The sequence below is a fragment of the Schistocerca serialis genome, chromosome 7 (genome assembly GCF_023864345.2).
Source record: "Schistocerca serialis cubense isolate TAMUIC-IGC-003099 chromosome 7, iqSchSeri2.2, whole genome shotgun sequence".
Classification (NCBI taxonomy): domain Eukaryota; kingdom Metazoa; phylum Arthropoda; class Insecta; order Orthoptera; family Acrididae; genus Schistocerca; species Schistocerca serialis.
Genome location: NC_064644.1, coordinates 555,638,402 through 555,664,831, shown reverse-complemented (window position 1 = coordinate 555,664,831; position 26,430 = coordinate 555,638,402).

The window sequence follows — 26,430 nt, the reverse complement described above, 5'->3', positions numbered from 1 at the left end:
CCGCGGCCGGCTATTGGTAGGAATATAAGTAAGAATAGCTCTTTTATAAATGAAAACGTGTATAGAACTCTTGTGTGACGCATTATTGATTGCTGTTAGAGTGTTTAGGATCCCATCAGCTGGGGTTAAAGGAAGGAATGGGAGGAGTTCAGAAGCGTGCTGCTGAATTTGTAACCGATAGGTTCGATCGACACGTAAGAATTACATAGATAGTCCACGTACTTAAATGGGAATTCCTAGAGGGAAGACGACGTTCTTTTCGCGAAACACTATTGAAAATGTTTAGAGAACCTGCGTCTGGAACTGACTGCAGAACTAATCCGCTCTCAGCAACGTACACGTCGCGTAAAACGAGAGGAATTAGGGCTAAGGAGGGCTCCATTTGCGAGTGGATCAGGAAAACGAATTCCTAGTAATAGCAAAATGTACCGTCCGCCATGCACCGTGTAAGGGCTTGCGAAGTATGTATGCAGGACCGTCGCACCCGGCCCCTGATCACTGTGGGGTCGATGCGTCGCTCCGCCTCGCAACGGACCAGCGCGTGCTCAGGCAGGGCGAGGCTTTCAGCGCCGCCTAACAGCCGTGTTTACGCAATATTAGCGCCGTCAAAGGAGCGCGCCGGAGCTGCCGCCGGGTTCCCGGACGCACCAAACGCCAAACACCATTAGCCCGCCGAGGACCCACCTGCGGCCGCAGCGGCTGGCGGTTCGCAAGTTTACCTCCACCTCTGGTCGCTTACGAGCAGCTGTGTTCGCACAGGTATTTACAGTCTGCCAGGGGCAAATCTAACAAGCGGAGGCCGTGACGCTGCAGTCACGCATATACTTCAGACCTTATGCGCCTTTAGTAGGCCATTAAAACAACGTAATGTGCGAGTAGCAAGGTGCATTACTCTGGCCATTCCGAGAAAATCGCAAGAGAAGTTTTCACGCCTATTCTGTAAATGACGTATATGTGCGACGAAGCTGATTGCAACAAGTCTTTGAGGTCAAGTGGGGCCGCTGGGACGGTAGCTCAGCATATTCCTCAGAGGGTTAGTCGCCCTCTGCAACAAAAACGGAGTAACTGGATCAACGGTGAAATTCATTGGCTGTCATGGGATGTCCGCCTCGAACAAATGTGACGAATAATAACGAATTAAATAACGAGATTTTAAAAAAGAAGTGGGTAGCATTTGCGCTTTCCAAGAGGGTCGAGGACAATGGCTGAAATGGCTCTGACCACTATGGGACTTAACACCCGAGGTCATCAGTCCCCTAGAACTACTTAAACCTAACTAATCTAAGGACACCACACACATCCATGCCCGAGACAGGATTCGAACCTGCGACGGTAGTGGTGACGCGGTTCAAAACTGTAGCGCCTAGAACCGTTTGGCCACACCGGCCGGCTCATTTCCTGCAAATACTGGAAAATATGAAGTAAACTACTTAAAAGGCTGTCGAAGCACATGCCGTGCTGGACAGCAACAACACGACGAGAACAAGGCCTACAAACTACGCCAACGACCAGGCCACGTAACTGGAACGTTGGCGGCCACAGGGCAGAAAATACCGCTGGTGCACTTCACTGATAACCAACAGTCAAATTAATAATTAATCACAACATAGGAAGACAAATGGTTCAAATGGCTCTGAGCACTATAGGACTTAACATCTGAGGTCATCAATCCCCTAGACTTAAGAACTACTTAAACCTAACTAACCTAAGGACACCACACACATCCATCCCCGAGGCAGGATTCGGACCTGTGACCGTAGCGGTCGCGCGGTTCCGGACTGAAGCGCCTAGAACCGCTCGGCCACAACGGCCGGCGGTCGAGGACGGCACGACGTTTCGAATCTTGCTGACACTTGTCTTTTCATCTATATTTTTTTTATCACAGGTCACATTATTTAATTTATGTGACATTTGAGTTGAAGTTGTAGTGAATTTCATATGTTATTTGACTATTTACTATTTTAACTAAATTTTCAAGGACGACGGACAGGCTTGGAAATCGTAGTCGAACCTCGACAAATAATGATTCGAATGGCGTTATTCAGTAATACAGTTAGTCACAATGAGCCAGACCACAAGACTAATGTCAAATTGCTCATCGGAGGTGCTCTCGTCATCACACGTTGCAGGATGGTATTTCTCGTACGGACATGGAAAGCCTAAAATGAAACGGCTTGTACTACATCGAATGGATTCATTTTTCCAGTATTTGCAGGAAATGAGCGGGCCGGGGTGGCCGAGAGGTTCTCGGCGCTTCACATTGGAACTGCGCCGCCGCTACGGTCGCAGGTTAGAATTCTGCCTCGGGCATGGATGTGTGTGACGTCCTTAGGTTAGTTAGGTTTAAGTAGTTCTAAGTCTAGGGGACTGATGACCTCAGATGCTAAGTCCCATAGTGCTCAGACCCATTCGAACCATTTTGCAGGAAATGTTGAGAGTTTATAAGGGAAAACACATTGACATTTTGTAAAATTTCCCTTTCTCCCGACAAATAGATTCAGTAAATTTGAGCGGGAGTCGAAATGGTAGCCTCAAACACGTTCGTCTTAGCAAGCTCGAACGCCGGCCACTTGATCACCATGAGCTCTAACATCCAGCACCTACTCACAGATACGTAAGCCACATAAAAGGAGCGTAAAATTTCTCTTGCGGTTTTCTCGGAATTGCCAGAGTAGTGTACATCACTACTAGCACATTATCTTGTTTTAATGGCCTTCTGAAGGTGTAAAAAGTTTGAAGTAAATCTGTGATAACTACGTCATGGCCTCCCCATTTTAAGGAAAAGGGAGCTCATATTGAGAAAAAAGTCCGTCCCATATGTTTGAATAAAGGAGGCGATAGAGGACAGTAAACAAAAAAATAATCCGTATATTAATTGTTTCACCGATACGACTTATAAGGACTGTGTACATAAATACCTAACAGAGTCCCTGAGGACTACAGGTATGTACTTGGGGACAAACACATTACAATTGTTCCACTCGTCACCGTTCATGTAAGGTAGTCTCCAGTAAATCTCCTCAGCGATGCTCGTACACTTTCAAATATTCGAAGTGTGTTGCGAATGCACTGACACCCGTCGACAATGCGTTTCCAGAGTTCACCCGACACTACCAACAGGGCTGGAATACACACAAAGCTTCTAAAAATCGCAACACAGTAACCTCCATTGGGTTCAAGCCGGGGACCTGGAAGGCCACGGTATTGGCGAGCCACCACCGATAAACCTGTTGCCGAATGATAAAATCGAGGGCAGTTTGTTACTTTGTAAGTTACACCTCACTTGAGGTGTTTCGAAATAACGTACTCTTAAAAAAAATGGTTCAAATGGCTTTGAGCACTATGGGACTTAACATCTGAGGTCATCAGTCCCCTAGAACTTAGAACTACTTAAACATAACTAACCTAAGGACATCACACACATCCATGCCCGAGGCAGGATTCGAACCTGCCACCGTAGCGGTCGCGCGGTTCAAGACTGTAGCGCCTAGAACCGCTCGGCAATTCCTGCCGGCGTACCCTTAAACATTAACAGTGTTGCAACATTGGCATGACTGCACCCGTGCAGATGTCGTAACCATAGGCTTCCGTACCTATGTTTGTTAGGATTATTTGCTTGTTTATCGCCTTCTTCTCGCCTCTTTGGTTTGTACCAAAAAATGGCTCAAATGGCTCTAAGCACTATGGGACTTAACGTCTGAGGTCATCAGTCCCCTAGACTTAGAACTACTTAAGCCTAACTAACCTAAGAACATCACACACATCCATACCCGAGGCAGGATTCGAACCTGCGACTGCAGCTGCCGCGTGGTTCCGGAATGAAGCGCCTAGAACCGCTCGATCACAGCGGCCGGCTCGTCTGTACCTACAACACACAAACACAGTGTACAGTTTGCCGTAATTTTCTCCGCAATAAAACACCACTTATCACACCGGATGCGTACAGAAGAACAGTAGTTATTTAAAAGTTGTTTGTGAAGTCGCCGTACCAATTATTGTACCTCACGCTGGTAGAATGTCGAACACAGACTGTGGATTATAACACGCAAGTTTATCAAACGTGAAGTTGCACAGTTTTTCCGTTAATTCAAATGTTCAAATTTGTGTGAAATCTTATGGGACTTAACTGCTAAGGTCATCATTCCCTAAGCTTACACACTACTTAACCTAAATTATCCTAAGGACAAACACACACACCCATCCCCGATGGAGGACTCGAACCTCCGCCGGGACCAGCCGCACAGTCCATGACTGCAGCGCCTGAGACCGCTCGGCTAATCCCGCGCGGCTTTTCCGTTAATTAAATTCTACAATCGCGACCACCGCCTACGAACGAATTTTGAAACGAACTGACACCGACCCTTGCGAACGGAATGGCACAATTCATCAACCGGACAGCTTAAAAGCGTAAAGAATGCTGTGAAGTTAAACATTCCATTATAGTCCGGCCAACGGGACTGATTTCATGAAGGACAAGCATTTTCTATCCTTGTGAAAGGGCGTAGTTCTTCCTCATTGTGACAATTTTTTCTTCCAATCTCCGATGTGAACACTGAAATCTCACTATTGTTATGACCTATGCATTTAAAGTCCGAATCTAAGTGCATGTTACTCCAAGTAATTGGTATGTTGCAATATTTGAGAGCACTTAGCATTACATAGTATTACCCATCTTTCATTTAGTTGACGTCGAAAATTAATTGCAAATATTGCATTCGTACTTTCTTTTACATTCCCGCAGTCATATCGATTTTTGTATGCTGGAAGTGGAACTTGTGATTTTTTCTGTTTTCTTCCAAATTAATTTTTGCAGTATTTTCCATTTTGTGCGACACCTATTTTTTACTTCCTTTTAGTCAAAAATTGTTACATTTAGCCACAGAAGGTAAGTTTACAACTGACCTGGCGAATTCCACATTTGAACTGTGTAAGATTGTCAAGATGGCGTTATGTATAGAGTTACTCATAAAATCCAAAGACTCACACTTACTATTCAGAAAAATTAATCTCCTGAAATAATTGATTTATAATATAAATTTTGTGTATGTTAATGGCATGCATTCAGACGTACAAAAATTTTGCAAAAAAGTAATTAGCTTTATAGAACTTTAAACGTTTCAATAATGTTACGAAAAATTGTCATGTAGTTGCTCTGCGTGTGACAAACTCACATATAAACGTTGTTCCCGCAAAAAAAACATTAAGAAGAAATATATATCGATCAAATTAAATCCTTAGCCACGAAAATCGTAATCTGATTTGACCAAAACAGCGTCGCTACGACAAATCAAGAGAACGATATCCAGCGGTATGAAATCACATACCCAGAAAACATTATATCATTCAAATTTAGAATTTTCGTGGTTCCCCTAAAATCGCTTTAGGAAGAAGTCAGTGTGGTCCGATTTCTTTCACTGTTCTTCCCCACTCAGAGCTTGAGCTCCGTCTCTAATGACCTCGCCGCCATCTTCAATCTTATTTCCCCCCTACTGAAGCGCGAATAACAGAAAATGTTTTGTTCAGATGCTACGTGTGTTCCTGTGCCAGCACTGTACCCTATCGTCAGATCTGCCGCAAAGCGCCACCTACTCGTATAATGCTTAACAGAGCAGACAAGCCTCCGACATTACGTTCTGTGGACTAGCAGACCCATTGTCGCCAACTCGTCGTTCCACTGACCATCAACCACTTTCACGTAGATGCTCACGACAGTAACACGAGAAAAGCCGACCAGCTTCGCAGTTTCGGAGATGTTCATCTCCAGGCGCCGGGCCATAACAGTCTGCCGTTTATCAGTGTTGCTTATGTCACCGAATTTCCACATTTTCGGCCTGTATCGTCGGTAAAATGTTTCCCAGTAGTCTCTGCCTCGCTTATAAACTTTCCTTAGCATGTCACGCATCCGTAAAGCCACAGGGGGGCGTTCAATGTGGCGGTGGGCAATAGTCATAATATTTTATTTTAATGGATTCACATATTGCGAATATGTCTTAGCATCAGCTACTTGTGACAAATGTGTGCCAATTTCCCTGCTGTCATGAGAGTTGGCGTACTTCGGCTGTCCAAGGACGCCCCAGTGCGGGTCCAAATCTCCATATATGACGCTGTCATAATCCAAATACTCGCGTATTCGTGAAACTAAGCGTAGGAAGGCCAAAGTTATTTTTTATCGTCATTTCAGCTCCGCCGGACGTGATTATATTATTCAGGGCGACAGTGTTTGCATTTATTACAATACATCTGAACGACACTGCATTGTAATAAATGCAGTTGCTGCATAAGAGCAGACACTGTCGCCATTAATGGCATTTAATGACATAATATTTTGGTTTATCAGTATAAGTCCTCCTTATGTTCATCGATCTATATCAGGGCAATGGCTTGCAATAATTCGTACCGTTGGGGACAATCCTCATAGCGGTTATGTGTTATGAGACGTTGTGAATGTCGCGAACATCCATTCAAGATAGCCTTTCCGCTGCACAAGTGGCTGACCGCAAGGTACTCCATCGACTCATATACGGTGTGATCCCTTGATGATGTAAAAACTTTCATTGATTTTGGAGAAGAGCAAATGTATTAATCTGAGGTAAGGGACCCCGGTCCCGAAACGAGAAAGTACGAAGTTAGATTCAAAATCGTTCAGATACTTCTGACAGTTGACCTCTTTGCTTTCCATGTTTTGGGAGGAGGTAGCATCGATCAAGAGAAGAAAAAAAATGCCCATTCAACATGGGCTCTAAAGTGCAAGCCGTAACACCTAGGCCGGCCGAAGTGGCCGTGCGGTTAAAGGCGCTGCAGTCTGGAACCGCAAGACCGCTACGGTCGCAGATTCGAATCCTGCCTCGGGCATGGATGTTTTTGATGTCCTTAGGTTAGTTAGGTTTAACTAGTTCTAAGTTCTAGGGGACTAATGACCTCAGCAATTGAGTCCCATAGTGCTCAGAGCCATTTGAACCATCGTAACACCTATGAGCACTTGTTCATCTTCGGTACTACAGTGAGACACATTTCTTCTACAGAACAAGTGTTCACAGTTCTTAAGATACCCATTTTCGAGCTCACGTGTACTTGACGTGTTTTCCCTTGTTTTGGTCCATACTACCTCCTCCCAAAATATGGAAATCAAAGAGCCTGTAGTAGAAAAGTCCACTATCAGAGATAACAGAAAGATTTTCACTTACAACTTTCTACATCTACATCTCACTCCGGATGCCACCTAATGGTGTGTGGCGGAAGGTACTTTCGGTACCACTATCTGATCCCTCCAACCCTGTTCCACTCGCGAATAATGCGTGGGAAGAATGATTGTCGGTAAGTCTCTGTATTGGCTTTAATTTCTCGAATTTTCTCCTAGTAGTCAATACGCGAGATGTCCGACTCCTCCTGAGTGCTGTCACGAAATTTCAATAGTAAATCTCTCCGTGATGCACAACGCCTCTCTGCAAGTGGAGTTTGTTTAGCATCTCCGTAACGCTCTCTCGCCTGCTAAATGATCCCGTTACGAAACGCGCCGCCCTTTGTTGGATCTTCTCTGTCTCCTCTATCAGTCCTACCCGATAGGGATCCCAGATAGACGAACAATACTCAAGAAGCGTGTGAACAAGCGCCTTATAAGCCACTTCTTTCGTGGATGAACTACATTTCCTCCCATGAATCTGAGTCTGGTGTCTGCTTTTCACACTATTTCTTTTATGTGGTCATTCCACTTCAGGTCGCTCTGGATAGTTACGCCTAGATATTTTACGGCAGACACTGTATTTAGCTTTTTGTCATCAATATTGTAGCTGTACGGTAGTGGAATTCTTTCCTATGTATGCACAATACGTTCCATTTATTTACGTCCAGGGTCATCTGCCAGAGCCTGCACCAATCATCAATTCTCTGCTGGTCTTTCTGCAAATTCTAGCTATTGCTTGATGTAGACAACTGCACCATTTGCGAAGAGCCTTAAAGAGCATCCGACGCTTTCTACTAGATCATTTCTATTTATATATTGTAAACAGTAACGGTCTTATCGCACTATGTGTTACTCCGGAAATTGCCATTACATCTGTCGATTTTGTTCCTTTAAGAGCAAAGTGTTGAGTTCCATCTGCAAGAAAGTCTTGCATCCAATCGCAAGCTCGTATTTTTTTCATTAAACGGCAATGCTGGACGGTCTCAAAGCCTTACTGAAATCAAGGAAAACGGCAACTTTCGACTGGGTCATTTCCGGACCAGGGTCATTTATCACAAACAGATGAAATTGCCCTTCTCCGTCACGCCTGAAAGTGTATAATACTATCACGAAATCACCCTCTGAACTCTGCAGGGCTCTGTACAGAGCATAGTGTACGATACTTCATGTTAACGTCAGTACCTTCTGTCATTTTCCTTTTGTGTAAGAAGTGAAGGAAAAATGATCGCTTAGCTCGGTGCACTCTCTTATTTTATTTCCACAGTCCATACGGAAGACCTATGATGAATGCAAAGAAACTGACGCCAGTATTGCTCGAATATTGGTTCCATCAGTTTGCCCAATACGGTTTCGCGAGGACAGCATCACCTTCTTTCCAAAAATTCCCATTTGATTTCGCTCCGTCACACTTTCGTGTGTTCAGTGACCCTAGCTGCGCGGCGTTGAATTATTTCGACATTTACTGCCATACCTACTTGAAACGCACTGTCAAGCAACACAGTTTTTTTCTTAGTTGCATTAGGTTGCTGCTTTCCACATTTAAAGAGAGCTGTCAGACAGCAGACGTAGTGGAAGTAATGAGCAACTAATGTATCTGTTAGTTGAAGGCAAACTTAGCTCTAGACAAGAGTATTGTCAGCGAAGAATCTTAAAATACTGTTGACGTTACCTGACAAATTATTTATACAGGGTGGTCCATTGATCGTGACCAGGCCAAATATCTCACGAAATAAGCGTCAAACGAAAAAACTACAAAGAACGAAACTTGTCGAGCTTGAAGGGGGAAACCAGATGGCGCTATGGCTGGCCCGCTAGATGGCGCTGCCAAAGGTCAAACGGATATCAACTGATTTTTTTAAAAATAGGAAGCCCCCTTTTTATTACATATTCGTGTAGTACGTAAGGAAATATGAATGTTTTAGTTGGACCACATTTTTCGCTTTGTGATAGATGGCGCTGTAATAATCACAAACATATGGCTCACAATTTTAGGCGAACAGTTGGTAACAGGTAGGTTGTTAAATTAAAATTAAATTAAAATACAGAACGTAGGTACGTTTGAACATTTTATTTCGGGTGTTCCAATGTAATACATGTACATTTGTGAACTTATCATTTCTGAGAACGCATGCTGTTACAGCGTGATTACCTGTAAATACCACATTAATGCAATAAATGCTCAAAATGATGTCCGTTAACCTCAATGCATTTCGCAATACATGTAACGACATTCCTCTAGACAGCGAGTAGTTCGCTTTCCGTAATGTTCGCACATGCATTGACAATGTGCTGACGCATGTTGTCATGCGTTGTCGGTGGATCACGATAGCAAATATCCTTCAACTTTCCCCACAGAAAGAAATCCGGGGACGTCAGATCCGGTGAACGTGCGCGCCATGCTTCGATGAACAATCCACCTGTCATGAAATATGTTATTCAATACCGCTTGAACTGCAGGCGAGCTATGTGCCGGATATCCATTATGTTGGAAGTACATCGCCATTCTGTCATGCAGTGAAACATCTTGTAGTAACATCGCTAGAACATTACGTAGGAAATCAGCATACATTGCACCATTTAGATTGCCATCGATAAAATGGGGGCCAATTATCCTTCCTCCCACAATGCAGCACCGTACATTAACCCGCCAAGGAAGCTGATGTTCCACTTGTCGCAGGCATCGTGGATTTTCCGTTCCCCAATAGTGCATATTCTGCCGGTTTACGTTACCACTGTTGGTGAATGACGCTTCGTCGCTAAATAGAAAGCGTGCAAAAAATCTGTCATCGTCCCGTAATTTCTCTTGGCAGAACTGTACACGACGTTCAAGGTCGTCGCCACGCAATGCCCGGTGCATAGAAATATGGTACGGGTGCAATCGCTGTTGATGTAGCATTCTCAACACCGACGTTTTTGAGATTCCCGATTCTCGCGCAATTTGTCTGCTAGTTCTGATGTGCGGATTAGCGGCGACAGCAGCTAAAACACCTGCTTGGGCATCATCATTTGTTTCAGATCGTGGTTGACGTTTCACATGTGGCTGAGCACTTCCTTAAATAACGTAACTATCCGGCGAACCGTCCGGACACTTGGATGGTGTCGTCCAGGATACCGAGCAGCATACATAGCACACGCCCGTTGGGCATTTTGATGACAATAGCCATACGTCAACACGATATCGACCTTTTCCGCAATTGGTAAACGGTCCATTTTAACACGGGTAATGTATCACGAAGCAAATACCGTCCGCAGTGGCGGAATGTTACGTGATACCATGTACTTATACGTTTGTGACTATTACAGCTCCATCTATCACAAAGCGAAAAAAGTGGTCCAACTAAAACATTCATATTTCTTTACGTACTGCACGCATATGTAATAAAAAATAGGGGTTCCTATTTAAAAAAGACGCAGTTGATATCCGTTTAACATGTGGCAGCACCATCTAGCGGGCCAACCATAGCGCCATATGGTTTCCCCCTTCAAGCTAGACGAGTTTCGTTCTTTGTAGTTTTTTTGTTTGATGCTTATTTCGTGAGATATTTGGTCCGGTCACTATCAATGGACCACCCTGTATAGCTATAGCATACAGTTGAAGTGGGAAAATTAAAGTGTTCAAATGGCTCCAAGCACTATGGGACTTGACATCTGAGGTCATCAGTCCCCTACACTTAGAACTAATTAAACCTAACTAACCTAAGGACATTACACACATCCATGCCCGAGGCAGGATTCGAACTTGCGAACGTAGCAGCAGCGCGCTTCCGGACTGAAGCGCCTAGAACCTCTCGGCACAACGGCCGGCGAAGTGAGGAAATTAACAACGAACAACGAGGGATTCTGTAAAATAATTGCAAGATGCTTTAACAGTCCCCATAAGACTACAAGTGGAAGAGACCAGACCAAGAAGGACAACAACTCAGTGCAAGTAATCTGACGAGAGCTAAAATGTAACAAAGCAGCAAGTATAACATCGGAGTCGAGCGGCCTCAGCCCACACGCTGCCAGTGAAAGTATTTGGGCCTCAACTCTCTTTCGCGTCTTCACGAAGAGGATGAGTAGACAGCGCGTACATTGGCAACCAAAGACGCGGCCCGGCGGTCGCATTCCTGACGCAGGCCTGTTGTTAACGAGCGTCTAATTCCCCGTCGGCCGAGGTCTGCCGCCGAGTAAACAGAACAAAGAGATTATTCGGATGTGTCCCGGGCGGTGACGGGCCCGTGTTATTTAATAATGGCCCCTAATTCCCCCGATGTCATGCGAGCCGCTGCTCCCCTAATGGGCGCCGCAGCTGCTTAATTCCGGCCAGCCGGTGGCCAGCCCTGTTTATCACCAGCTCGCCTCGTCTGCTCCAATTCAGCCGCTACGCTCTCTCCTCACAAGTCGTGGCCGCCGCTGAGAATTTGTGTGGCCCTTGGTGGTCTCCGTGTATCTCCTGCAGAGGAGACCGGGTATTGAAATACGCGTCAAACCAATGAGCAATCCTGTACGTGACCGTTTTATAGTCATTTGATTACAATCATCCCCTACAACTGTTTCCACTGACTCCACAGTGCTAGCCTCATTCGCACTGATATAGAAGTCCGTTTTGGGGTCACAGCTGGATTTAATTCTGCCGGTAAAGATTTCAAATTCTGTAAATTGTACTGTCCTGCCTTTCACTCCAAGTATTTATCGAGGAGTCGGATCATGGACAGTTACTGATGGCTGAAGTGGATATCTACAACAGGTGACTCGGATGGTCAGGCTCCTGCGGACTATTAAGTAACATAGACCGGAATTTCACAAGGAGCGCCAGTTATTTTATTCGCGACATTAGCATTGGTAAAACAGCAATGCCACAGTTGCCACAAAGTACTGTGCACTCATTAATATACAGGGTGGCGCACGAAATGTGCTACCATTTTATTTTTGAATATAAACTTTATTGTCAATGCAAGCTGAAAGGAACATATACTACAATGAAGAGCCGTCCATGGAGATTTGTTCTAACTCAGCACATGCTCAATATGTCCACCATTTCGTTTCCTAACTTCCTTCAAACAAACACTGAAGTTAGTGATTACCCTACGGCTTATGTCTTCCGTAATTTCACTGCAAGTTTGAAGAATAAGTCTTCTGAGCTCCATTAAATCACTTGAACGTTTGGGGAAAATTTTTTCCTTTAGGTACCCCCAAAGAAAAAAGTCACATGGATTGAGGTCTGGACTATTGGGGGGGCCAATTTTGTCCGTCATTGAAGCGACCTGGAAACCTGAGTAAAATGATCCGCACGTCAAAATGCTCGTGTAAAAACTCCAACACAGTGTTTACAGTATGTGGCCTTGCTCCATCTTGCATGAACCACTGCGTGTTGAAGGGCAAGGCAGTATCAAGAAGCTGTGGAATGAAGCTATTGCGAAGCATGCTCAAATAACGCTCGCTGTTCACAGTTTCTTCAAAGAAAATGGGTCCAATAAGTCCGTGACCGGAAATTGCTGCCCACGCTGTAATCGTCGGAGCATAATGTTGTCGTTCATGAAGCACTTCTGGGTTTTCAGTGGCCCAAAAGCGTACATTTTGTTTGTTAACCACACCGTCTAAATGAAAATGCTCCTCGTCTGCAAACCAAACGTTGCTGAGAGTTTGTTCTCTATCCTCCGCCCACTGAGCAAACAGTAGTCTCTGCTGCTTGTGTTCTTCAGTGAGCTTCTGTGCACAGATAATCTTGTATGGGTACATATGGAGGTCACGTTTAAGAATGCGTTCAACGGAGCGTCTGTATATTCCCAGTTGCACTGCTGCCTTTCTACACGATTTCCCGGGACTTCTCTGTACAGCAACTCGTACCGCTTCAATATTCTCTGGCGAACAAACAGGCTTAAGCCGGGGTCGCTTTGGTTCTAATGCTGTTCCTTCCTGTACAAATTTATCGTACAATCTGTGGATGGTCTTCTTGCAAGGGACCCATAGTGTGTTAAACTGTTGTCGAAAACGCCTCTGAGTCACAACAAGGCTTTTCGTTTCATGAAAAAGTAACACAATTGCCGATCGTTGCTGTGTCGTCAGTCTTCCATTGTCAGCCATTGCTGCTTACTAGTCTCCTAGCGGCAGTCATTTACACGTCATTTCGTAACTCATTTGTTTTTCCAAGCTCTGCTGGTACTGCTGTAGAGATCCCAGCGGGATATCTAATGTGCGTCGTAACTTGTGAAAGAAACAATTGGTAACACATTTCCTGCGCCACCCTGTACGATCTACAAATCCAGATGCAAAGAATTTCAAAAATGTAATTAATATATTTTTCTCTGTAAAACTTAAGACCGCGCTACATAAAATAGCATGAGATACGAGGGGCGTTCAATAAGTAATGCAACACATTTCTTTTCTAAAAATAGTTTGGTTTTATTGAGGATTCAAATACACCATACCATTAGCATTATTTTGGCTACAAAAAACTGTTTTTCCACATAATTCCCGTTCAATGTGATGGAGGGTGTTGTGGACTGGCAAGACAGCCAGTCCACTATGACGGGTAGCCGAAAGACACGCGTTTAAGCTCACGCAGGCTGGCGTGAGGTCTGGAACAGGACAAGTAATGGAGACTAGCAAATAAAGTACGTAGCTTCTGGAACACTTAACTTTAATCCATAATTGGTGAACATCGCTCTTGATGGTACATGTATTACAATCAATAGTAACTGTTAATGGCGCCTTGCTAGGTCGTAGCAAATGACGTAGCTGAAGGCTATGTTAACTATCGTCTCGGCAATTGAGAGCGTAATTTGTCAGTGAACCATCGCTAGCAAAGTCGGCTGTACAACTGGGGCGAGTGCTAGGACGTCTCTCTAGACCTGCCGTGTGGCGGCGCTCGGTCTGCAATCACTGACAGTGGCGACACGCGGGTCCGACGTATACTACCGGACCGCGGTCGATTTAAAGGCTACCACCTAGCAAGTGTGGTGTCTGGCGGTGACACCACAGAGGGCCTGTATGCCCACGTGGTAGCACTCCCCTGGTCGAAGTCGGAACCAACGTCTTGCTGCATCAGTAACCTCCCTTCCTGTAGAGTGCGTCCTTCATTGGACCAAACATATCGAAGTCGGGAAGTGCGCACACTTGTATTAAGCCTTGCGTTCTCGTGGAGAAGGAGAAGTTCGTTCGCATTTTTGTGGTGACAAACACGCTGAAGTCGTTTCTTCAATTTTCTGAGGGTAGCACAAAACACTTCAGAGTTTATCGTTGCACCACGAGGGAGGACATCCCAGAAGACCGTTTCCTTGGCTTTACCGGCGGAGCGTGGGTCTTTGAACTTGTTCTTCGGAGGAGAGGCGGTGTGGTGCCACTTCATGGATTGCCGTTTTGTTTCCGGTTCGAAATGATGTTCGACGAAACATTGCCACGATCAGCGTCGTTACGCGCAAGCAATTCCGCACAGGTAGCGAGGATCCCAGAGGCACACACCGTTGAGTACCCCAGATGATGGAGAGCGTGTCAGCACTACCAGCAGAGAGGACGTCCAGTTGCGCAGCGAAGTGTTTGATTGTGATCTGTCGATCACCTCTAATGAGAGTGTCCGCACGCTCCAGGAGTCACAGCTGTTTGGGGCCGGCCGGCACGCGGGACGTCGGGTAGATTTCAAAAAACGGTTGAAATGGCTCTGAGCACTATGGGACATAACATCCGAGGTTATCAGTCCCCTAGACTTAGAACTAATTAAACCTAACTAACCTGAGCACATCACACACATCCATGCACGTGGCAGGATTTGAACCTGCGACCATAACAGCAGCGTGGTTCCGGACTGAAGCGCCTGGAACCGCTCGGTCACAGCGGCCGGCTCCGGTAGATTTGCGATAATGACAACAGACGCCCCGCCCAATGACTCACTGTGATTTGGTTCACTGCCAGGTCTCCGTAGACATTCTGAAAGTGCCTACGAGTATCTGCGCTGCTCTGTTTTCCGCTAAAAGAAACCTGCTAACAATTTTCTGCTTAGAACGCACCTCCCTTAGAGACGACATTTTGAAGATTATGTATAATGCCGCCACTTATCAAAACTTCATGAAGGTATAGGGGCTGCTGCGAGAATATTCCTTAATGTCACACAACAAATTCCGCCTTTTTTAACCGAAATTACTTATTAACGCCCCTCGTATGAACTATTCAGTCTAAATTAATGAAAGTGCGGGCAATGTGGTCAGAGGTCACACAGTCATGCACAGAAAGTTGGACGTCACCCGACAGTAGCGCCAAATGTTGCCGGTCCTGCAACATGAGGCGTTGGAAGGAATGAGAAAAGAAAATGTGTGTCAATCAGCGAGCAGTTACAGTTCTCACAGGGGGAAGAACCAACCACAAAATGAAAGAAAGAGGAAGTTTGACGAGTCTAGCCCAGGAGTTTGGTATTGCTCACAGAATGGGGAGAGTTCCAAACAGAAGGTGCTGCGGCCTGAAGGAGAAATGGTGGTCGACAATGGTCAACAACAGCAGATGATCGTTACATTCTGCAACAGCCAAGAAGGGTCCTACACCAGACAGTGGACGCAGTTGCAACCACAATTGACAGGACAGCAAGGCGTGCAATCCCAAGCTCTACAGTGGCATGGCGACTGCACGGGGGGTGCTCTCTTCACCCGACGACCAGTGCGTTGTGTTCCATTGATACCTGCGCATCGGGAGTGCCGTTTGCGATGGTGTCGAGAGCGTAGGGACTGGGTCGACGAGGAATGGGGGCACGTGATCTTCTCAGATGCGAATAGTATGAGTCTGAGTAGTGATTCTGCATGAACCCTCACATGGCGGGAGTTGATAAGACACTTTGCAACCAGGAACATCGTCGGACATGATCGTTTTTGTGGACTAGGTGTTGTAATGTGGGGAAGCATAATGGTGCATGAGTGCACTGACCTCCAAACCTTTGAACACAGCTCATTCACGGCTCAACACCACTGCTCAACACCCCATGTGCGTCTTTCAGGGATGCACCCACCCCTCACTTCATTTTCATGGATGACAATGCATGACTGCATGGAACAGCACATGTGGAGGAGTTCATGGAGTTAGACGATATTTGGCGAATGGACTATCCTGCCTGTTCCTCCGACTTAAATGCTATCGGGCACCTGTGGGATGCATTGGGAATATGTACTGCATATTCGTTGCCGCCAGCCTCAGCGGCCCTGAGAGCAACAACAATCTGACCAAAGGCGAGATGTCAGAATAGTCGAGGTTGCATTAGTAATTAACCCTCCACTCAACTTAGACGTCCAGGGTACGGTGTGCGACGAAGACTTCGCTCTCGCAGTAACGCTCGTCGATCCAGCAGTGTCAGTATGCCACCACCAGCCCCGGCTTGCCCTCGCAATGCACAGACCTGCTCGCTGCTGTTCCCCCAACCGACCTGTCACCAAATCCAGTGCGCAGACAGCATTAAAATAACTTCTCATTCAAAACCACAAGATACACACGGATCCAGGAAAACAATTCCACCAACAACTCACAATATTAAAATCAGTCACTGTGACACAACACTGACGAATTATAAGTTGGCATAAACACAGAGAAGCGAGAAGCTGTCGGAATACCAAATGCACGTCGTCCACTGCGACGACCGACCGAATGACGAACCAACGGTCGTCCCCACTGAAGTCAGGCACGGGAGAGATCCCAGTATAAATCGTCGACCGACAACTTATTGCCATGAGGGCACTTCGACGGGTGGACATACACACACACAGGTGAAAGTTGCGCTACTCGACTATCAAGGTGCATTCAACTAAAACTCGATGAATCCGGTCCTTGGCGTGGTCGTGCGCTCTCACGACCACATCCTTCCTTCGGACAGCGGATGTGTGTCGCCAGTGGTCGGACCAGTACTGGCTGTTCGGACCTCACTGCTGATCCGTCCTAACTCAACTCTTCTCGACACACGACGACCCGGAAATACTAGAGGCCGCTCCAAAAATAGTACCACAGTACGCGCTATCGATAAGCGCTACTGCTGCCACTCACGGACAGACAAGGCGAACAAACGTAGTGGCGACTGTGAACACACTAAGAAAACGAGACGCCAGTATCGCTATCACAAGATGCCAAGCTATGAATGGCATCAACGCGAGCCGCACACGGCTCAACCTCTCGCAGCACGTCCACATTTAGCAATGACTATCCAGCAATCGTCAACCATGAATGAGGAGGAATGGAATGCCTTACAGCAAGAACTCCTTACAACCATGTGACCAGCATGGGATCACGTTTCAGAGCATGCACTGCCATATGCCATGTTCACGTACCATATTAAGAACCATGTCGCACCTTTTGTAATGTCCAGAGGCCATCATCAATCCTGGTGCCTTCAGTCTGATTATTGTCTTTGAATAAAGGTGTCGTTTCTGTTCGTTTCACAGTGTATTTCTTTCAGCTACCCTTCCATAGTATATTGCAACAGTTCTTTCTATGTACGGTTCAGCTTTCATTGAGCTATATTACTTTGCAATGACACATTATGCAAAAGTTGCTTTTGACCTTATCCTTACACCAGTGTAGTTCAGCTGTGCTTAATAAAAACCCCACAATAACTTCTCTTTCTTTCTAATCTTCTTTCAATCATTTGCTATGTGACTAACATTTCATCTGATTGTGTTGAAGCAACCAAACAAACTAGTTTTCTGCTTTTCCACCCAGCACCATCTCATGTGGAGAGAAACATACAGTACAATTTTTCAGTCCACTCATCAGATGTGTGCTACCCATACCCTGTCTGTTGTATTGCAACATGTCCTACATGATCTACTCAAACCTCGTATGTACATTTCAGTGGTACTGATAGCCAGGTGGTACACTGACACTTTTATATCCTCATTTCGTATTGTTTTTCTCAACTTATCCCACATATTTGAAGCAAACAGGGTTTCTTTATGACATAAAACATATTGTGGCACTTTGACATTTACCAAACAATCCTTATCTAATCTATAACGCATTCTCTTTCTTGTAGCTCTTTTCAATGAGTGTAGCTTCACAAATTCTAAGAATGTGTCAACAGCTAATAATGTATATTTATGATAGCCACAACCTGCTGGTAGCGGTCCTGTGGTGTGCGTACTGTAAGACCTTCGGTACACGCACCATCAGATTATTTGACTTGTCGCTCTAATGAAGTAGGCGAGTGTCAGCAATATGTCTCGTGGTCTTATTGTGGCGCGTTTATCTTCTGTCGTTAGGTCAGACGACAGAAATGCCACTTGAACGCTTAGAGTAGCAGATTGACCGTGACCAACTTTAAACAGAACTTGATTAATTTTCACACACATAGTTCCGCGTAGTCAGCGCGTACACAACTTTCCCACTAGAGCGCGCCCCACTAAGCACAACAGCGCAGGCGCAGAGCTCGTCCGTCTCCGCACTACGAGATGGCGCTGCCATAGAGACGGACCAAATTCTGCTTCCGCCGATCCGTGTATTAATGTGTAACGCAGCCAATGAGATTGCTGCTAACGTAGAACTTTTCTCCTCGTGGATCACACTCGCGCAGTGATACATGAACGTGCGAAGTATTATAACGAGTGTACAGACCTCCGATTATCAGTCTGCATTTGTCTGCGCCAGTCTGTACCAGTCTGCATTAGTCTGCACCAGTCTGTACGAGTTCTACATTTGTCTGTACCAGTCTATAGTCAAGTTTCAGTCTGCGCCTAATAAGATTACGATATTCCTGTACATAGCCATGAAGATAAATGTATAGACACTTTTGTCAAGTACCAGAGAATAAGATTAACGTACCAATACCAAAGGAACTTCAGATTGTCAATTGTAAATAGCATCCGGAATCAAGTTATGTAATGTTTATGCTTGTTATCATGTTAATAAATGTGTGTGAAAATTAATCAAGTTCTGTTTAAAGTTGGTCACCGTCAATCTGCTACTCTAAGCGTGCAAGTGGCATTTCTATCGTCTGACCTAACGGCAGAAGATAAACACGCCATGATAAGACCACGAGACATATTGCTGACACTCGCCTACTTCGTTAGAGCGACAAGTCAAATAATCTGATGGTGTGTGTACCGAGGCTCTTAAAGTACGCACACCACAAGTTTTTAGATATCCATGGCCGCGCGGGATTAGCCGAGCGGTCTTAGGCGCTACAGTCATGGACTGTGCGGCTGGTCCAGGCGGAGGTTCGAGTCCTCCCTCGGGCGTGGGTGTGTGTGTTTGTCCTTAGGATAATTTAGGTTAAGTAGTGTGTAAGCTTAGGGACTGCTGACCTTAGCAGTTCAGTCCCATAAGATTTCACACACAATTGAACATTTTTTTGATATCCATTATCACCAAAATTGACTTTAATAAATTTTGATGACTGACGCTCACTTTGTAATCTCCATGTGTCGTTATAGATTGACTTTATTTCCTGACAAGCAGGGTCCGTGGTTTTGTTGACAGTTCGAGCGGCGCAGTGTATTGCCCGACGAATTTGTAGCAGTTCTGAAGCGAATGCCGTGAAGCGTTTCCTTCAGTTTAGAAATCGAGTTGAACTCAAGAGGGCTTAAGTCAAGGGAGTACAGTAGGTGGCGTAGCACTCAGCAGCCCCATCAGTCAAAGAAATCAGTAACAGCTTGCACTGTACGTGCTTGAGCATTGTCATGCAAATTGATGGTCAGTTCCTGCAGGAAGTGTCGTCACTTCTGTCTCCATGCTGTTTATTTTTGGAACACAACTTACGACCAGCTTAGAGACAGAAGTGATTACACTTTCTGCAGGACCTGACCATCAATTTACAGGACAGTGATCAAGCACGTACAGTGCAGGCTCTTACTGATTTGTTTGACTGATGTGGCTGCTAAGTGCTATACCGTGTACTGCACTCCTCTGACTTAAGTCCACGTGAGTTCAACGCGATTTCAAAACTGAAGGAAACAATTCACAGCATTCGCTTCAGAACTGCTGCAAATTCGTCGGGCAATAGACCGCGTCCCTCGAACTGTCAACACAACTGGCACTGCTAAGAGTATCTTACGACTTCCACATCGCTGGCAACGGGTTATATACAAAGCTGGTGACTACTTTGAAGGTCGGTAATAGTTTGAAACATGCATCTATTTTGTACGAACTGTAAATAAGTAGTTGCCACTATTAAACTTCCAACCCTCATATAATTACTACCTGAAATGTGTCGCAAAAATAGTTACCGACGTAAGGAAATAATAAATTAAAACGTCATCGTCAATGCAGAAACGATCGGTGAAAATGGAGTAAGCAATAATTTTCTTTTTTCTTTTCATCGTTATATATAAGTTGTCGGCGAGAAAAATTTCGTCATAGTTTTGAAATTTTGGGAGAGTTTGTTGCAAGGCACTAAGCGGTCTTATTCTTAAATACTGAATGAACAAAATATAGATATTCTCCCGTCGTGGACTACACTACTTCTTTACCGTCACCTACACTCCTCTGATAGATGGGTGTTTAGAAAGTATCCTGTATGTTAACTCAGGGTATAACCTATCTCCATTCAAAATTTGATCTAAATCCGTCCAGCTATTTCAGCGTGAACCGGCTGAGGTGGCCGAGCGGTTCTAGGTGCTACAGTCTGGAACTGCGCGACCGCTACGGTCGCAGGTTCGAATCCTGCCTCGGGCATGGATGTGTATGATGTCCTTAGGTTAGTTAGGTTTAAGTAGTTCTACGTTCTAAGGGACTGATGACCTCAGAAGTTAAGTCCCATAGTGCTCAGAGCCATTTGAACCATTTCTTGTTTCAGCGTGAAGGTGTAACACACACACACACACACACACACACACACACACACACACACACACACACAAACTTCCGTATTTATCTGGAGTATATAAAATTAACTATTAGTACAACTTAAATTTACGTCAAGTTTCATTTGATTCAGAAGACACATCATAACTCTGACGTAAGGCTTGTCTGAGGCCACGAGAAAGCTCTCACTGTCCACTGGACTGAAAGCACCGACCAGAGGAAGAGACTGCCACTGGTGCAGTGGTGGTGGGGGCCTCGACACGACATGACGAGCACAGCAGGCAGACGCTCCGGCGGCCACAGGTGTGCCAATGATTCCTACAGGGCGCAGGGCTGCTTTTGCCTAGCGCGGGGGTAACCAGAGGGATGTAGCGAGATATTTTAATGTATGTGACTACTGTCGTTTTTACTATGGAGGCCAAACAAATAAACACAACAGAATGTTTTCGTTCGTTATTTACAAAATTAAACGAACATCAGTCAACATATGACCCCCTGCACGTGCAATCCTGAACATCACAGGACCATATGATGAGTATTACACATCAATAAAATAAGAAATTGGTGAAATTGTCTAAGTCAAAACAGAATGGCATTGCTCAAGCACACGGAGGTATCAACACGAGCCTGCTGCAAGGAGTAAACATTATGACACTATTAGTCGGCCACCGAGGATGTGTCATCAACACTTCTTTTTATGGGTACGAGCGAGCTCAGTGGGAAAGAGTCAAATGAGTGCAGATGAAACCGCCTCTGTTACTCTCGTAACATGATGTAAGAAGCACTAAGGAGGACGCGTCAACACTCACCACCAGAATGACAGAGCAGTTGAGACACTGAAACAAAGTGATTAAGCAAATGTTGTTGTTGTTGTTGTTGTTGTTGTGGTCTTCAGTCCAAAGACTGGTTTGAAGCACCTCTCAATGCTACTCTATCCTGTGCAAGCTTCTTCGTCTCCGGGTAATTAATGTAACTTACCTCCCTCTCAATCTGCTTAGTGTATTCATTTCTTGGTCTCCCTCTACGATTTTTACCCTCCACGCTTCAGTCCAAAACTAAGTTGGTGATCCCTTGATGCCTCAGGATGTGTCCTACCAACCGATCTCTTCTTCTAGTCAAGTTCCTGTTCTCCCCGCCGGCCTGAGTGGCCGTGCGGTTCTAGGCGCTACAGTCTGGAGTCGAGCGACCGCTACGGTCGCAGGTTCGAATCCTGCCTCGGGCATGGATGTGTGTGATGTCCTTAGGTTAGTTAGGTTTAATTAGTTCTAAGTTCTAGGCGACTGATGACCTCAGAAGTTAAGTCGCATAGTGCTCAGAGCCATTTTTGAACCTGTTCTCCCCAATTCTATTCAGTACCTGCTCATTACTTACGTGATCTACCCACCTAATCTTCAGCATTCTTCTGTAGCACCGCATTTCGAAAGCTTCTGTTCTGCTCTTGTCTAAACTACTGATCGTCGATCTTTTACTTCCATACATAGCTGCACTCCATACAAATACTTTCAGAAAAGACTTTCGGACAGTTAAATCTATACTCGATGTTAACAAATTTCTCTTCTTTAGAAAAGCTTTCCTTGTCATAGCCAGTCTACATTGTATATACTCTCTACTTCGACTGTCATCAGTTATTTTTCTCCCCAAAAAACTCATCTACTACTTTAAGTGTCTCATTTCCTAATCTGGTTTCCTCAGCATCACCTGATTTAATTCGACTACATTCCATTATCCTCGTTTTGCTTTCGCTGATGTTCATCTTCTGTCTTAAATGTAGCAGAACGGGAAACGGCTATCAACTCGTAAACAGGATAACCGATTCAGTCATGACAAATTACGTCAAATAGCACAGACTTTTCTCAACCCAATGTATATGCCAAATCGCTAGTCTAGAGTCAGTGAATCAGTGCGATCGATACCGGGCATGTCATTCGCACTCGATTCTTTATTACAACATCTTGTATATGAAACTGTTCCAGTACTGTAACTACTCATGCTGCCTTACGAGATGATCTCAGATAGGTAGCCATGAATGACAGAAACCAGCGGCCACTGACAGGTAGTCCAGGGGCCCACCAACACTGTTTCAGCATGGCGAACAAACTACTCCAAACTCCAGTACTGCTTGGGTCAGGCGGCCTACCGAACTGACAGGCCAGCATTGGCAATCAACATGACCTGTAATATTATTGGATTTCAGATACTTTGCATATGAGATATTTGTCACAAAAGAAAAGGACAGCCAACGAGCTGTAGTTCGTAAAGATGCTAAGCATCACAGCGCGAGAGTAATTTTTTTAATGTGCACCTATACCAAGACGCGCGTCCAGCGTTTAAATACTCTAAATAAACACTTTGACCTGCTGGGTGCAGTTGTTTAAAATCATTGCCGCAGCGCTTGATAGCAAGAAGCTGCAAAACAGAAGAAAAGAACAATCTATCTTTTGTTAAGAAATATTGTAGAGACTTCATTAACCCTTGTACTTTTGGTCGCCGACATGTTAAGACGTACTACATAGCATTCCTACAAGTTGTATTTTTATTTTGCGTAAAAACTATGTGAAACGACGAACAAACATTTCGGTAATTCGGGTATGGATCCAATGTACTTACGCACACGCAAGGAGATTTAATTTTAAGAAGGAACGGACTGACAGAGCAGCGATTATTCGACTGCGCCATCCACAAAAGAAATATCAGATATAAGTCATGCATTTATTGTGTATTTGTCAATGTCTAGTAGTTTAAAGCCAATTTGTTCAAATTATATTAATATGTTACGATGCAGCATTCTTCTTATTCTTTTCTTTCACTCACCAAAAATTATGTTCAAATTGTATATGAGCTTTGTTACAGGTTCGCTCTTCATCGCGGTGTCTCGATTGTATTTGGGAGACCACTGATGTGTTCAACTTCCGATCTGTTAATCTTTCTCTTACGAAATTCCACTAATTTGCTTTCATTTCCATTTTTATATTCAAATAGGTCCCTTAGGTAATTTCATCGAATATTCTGATTGCGTGAAGGCAATCCGAGTCAAAATGTCAATTATTCGCGCAATCAATCCGTACATCTCCTGAACAAAAAAAAAAAAAAAAAATGGTTCAAATGGCTCTGAGCACTAGGGGACTTGACTTCTGAGGTCATCAGTCCCCTAGAACTTAGAACTACTTAAATCTAACTAACCTAAGGACATCACACACATCCATGCCCGAGGCAGGATTCGAACCTGCAACCGTAGCGGTCGCTCGGCTCCAGACTGTAGCGCCTAGAACCGCACGGCCACTCCTGCCGGAATCTCCTGAACACAATCGAGAACCGACGCATCGGTGGTCAAATAATAATCTCTCTCTCTTTTCAAGTCGTAATAAAAAACGGCCACACAGTATAGCCGTAAGTACGCAATCTGGTGTTAGGTTGCATTTTGCCGGTAAATATAACCAACCAACGTTTACAGCATCACTGTTATTATCTACTACTACTTCTTATCCAGAATAAGCAAGTTTCCTACGCCAAAGACCTCACGGCAACTGCCATAATGGTCCATCTGATGTGACAACATGGGCTGTGGAGTGGGGGTAGGGGGGTAGAGGGGGGGGGTGGGAGGGGGAGGGTACTCCCAGAATGAGAGCGAATATGGAGGAAATGGGCAGGGACTGCAGATGGTGATGTGGATCGCCGGCGAGGCATGCCGATGTATCCGCGCAGTTGCAGTAACGCTCTGTCCCGGATCGTGCAAGGAGATCCTGGGTTCGAGTCCCGGTCTGGTACACATTTTCAATCGTCACCAGTGATTCCCAGTAATGCCCATATGCAGCTGAGAGCAGTGATCCTCTCCCTTTCCTTTCCTTTCCTTTCCTTTCCTTTCCTTTCTTTTCCTCCTCTCTCTGTCTTCAATTTTTTGAATGGTGTGTGCTGTTCACTGCCATCTCCGAGCAGAGCATCTGACGGGGCGCGCCTTCCATAGCACGGGCGGCAACCCGCCTACTACACTGACAGCCCTGAGAACAGGGCTGATGCAGCGAGATACGGCAGGCTGAGCCAGCCACTGGGTTCTGCAGTTCCCTCGCCAGCTTGCTAAGCCACCAGCCGTCACCGAAGATGCAGCGACGATGTATATTCGGACAAACAATTAAAGCAATATTTAACCCTGTTTTACTGCGTCTTGCAACGCCACACAGGTTCTTTCCCATCCATCCTGACAAACATTAGGAGTTTCCAGACTGGGAGTGGATGATCCCTACATAAGAATATGTAAAGCAGTTTTGAATTTAAATTAGTGCATTATCAGTGGGGGTTCGCATTAATGTCGTTTAAAAATAAAGTATACGTATATCATATTCTGGAACCCAAATAACGAGTGACGGATGACCTAAGGAAGATTTGAGAAGCAGGCTAGTACAAGCAAAGAAAGTATTCCTCGAAAAAGTATAAATCGTAAGTTAGGAAGGAAATTTCTGAAAATGCTCGTCTGGTGCAGAGCACTGTGTGTAGACCCTACGTGAATCAGGGAGTGTGGAAACACGAGAAAAGAAGAGAATAGAAGCGTTTGAAGTGTGGGGTTATTATAATTAAATTAGCCGTGTATGGTAACACGTAAAGGCGGCTGCACGAAAACTACAAAGTACACAGAAAATAGGCGCATAACAGTATAAAGGCTATCTCTTCAAGTCTTGGCTCGCATTACAGGTGCTCAACATGGAGAACATCTGTGACATGGCAAACCTGCCAACGTGTGCGCAGTTCACTGAAACCACTGCTACTGCTGCAGCTGCTACCCGGAAAGGTCGACGATAGCAGCCCGCTTTGCAAATCTGTTCATTTAGTTACTTGTCTGTAGGCGTGAACGTGTTCGAAGTGTTAATATAGAGCGGGCAATTTGTCTACATCTTTCGACACGCCTTTCCCCTAGTGATGCACTCTACAACTACGCTACGATGTCTACTAGAGATCTAAGCTTGGTAAGATTCTCTCTTTGTCTTGTAGTTTTCATACAGCCTTCTTTTTAAACCCTGGAGGAGGTACGTATGGACTTGGGGAAATAAGTTGCACATTTCCTCCCACACTTAGACAGTTACGCAACAAGAGTGGCACATAGAAGATCGTACGTGTTCTTGGTTTCCTGCAAGCATAGCTCTACTGCGGTACAGGTATCAGTACACTCACAGTGTGCGAATGATGTCGCACAGTGACTAAACTATTTAGTCTCGTTAATGTGACCACCTGCGAAAAGTGAGAATAACCAACTTTTGCAGCGCGGACAGCAAACTGTATGGCCACCATCGCGAAGCAAAACTGTGCTACGCTGCTAAGGACAGGGCCACTGTAGCCCATGCAACACCACGTGGAGGCTGCGTGCAGTTCTTTCCAGTTCTTTCGTCTGCACTGTGTGTTTGGTGTAATCTTTACTTACTTATTTCTTAAACAAAAGGAATCTGAAAGTAGGAAATTATAAATTTATGGTATAATTTAGGAAGAGAATAAAATAAGACAGGAAAGAGTAGATACGTTCA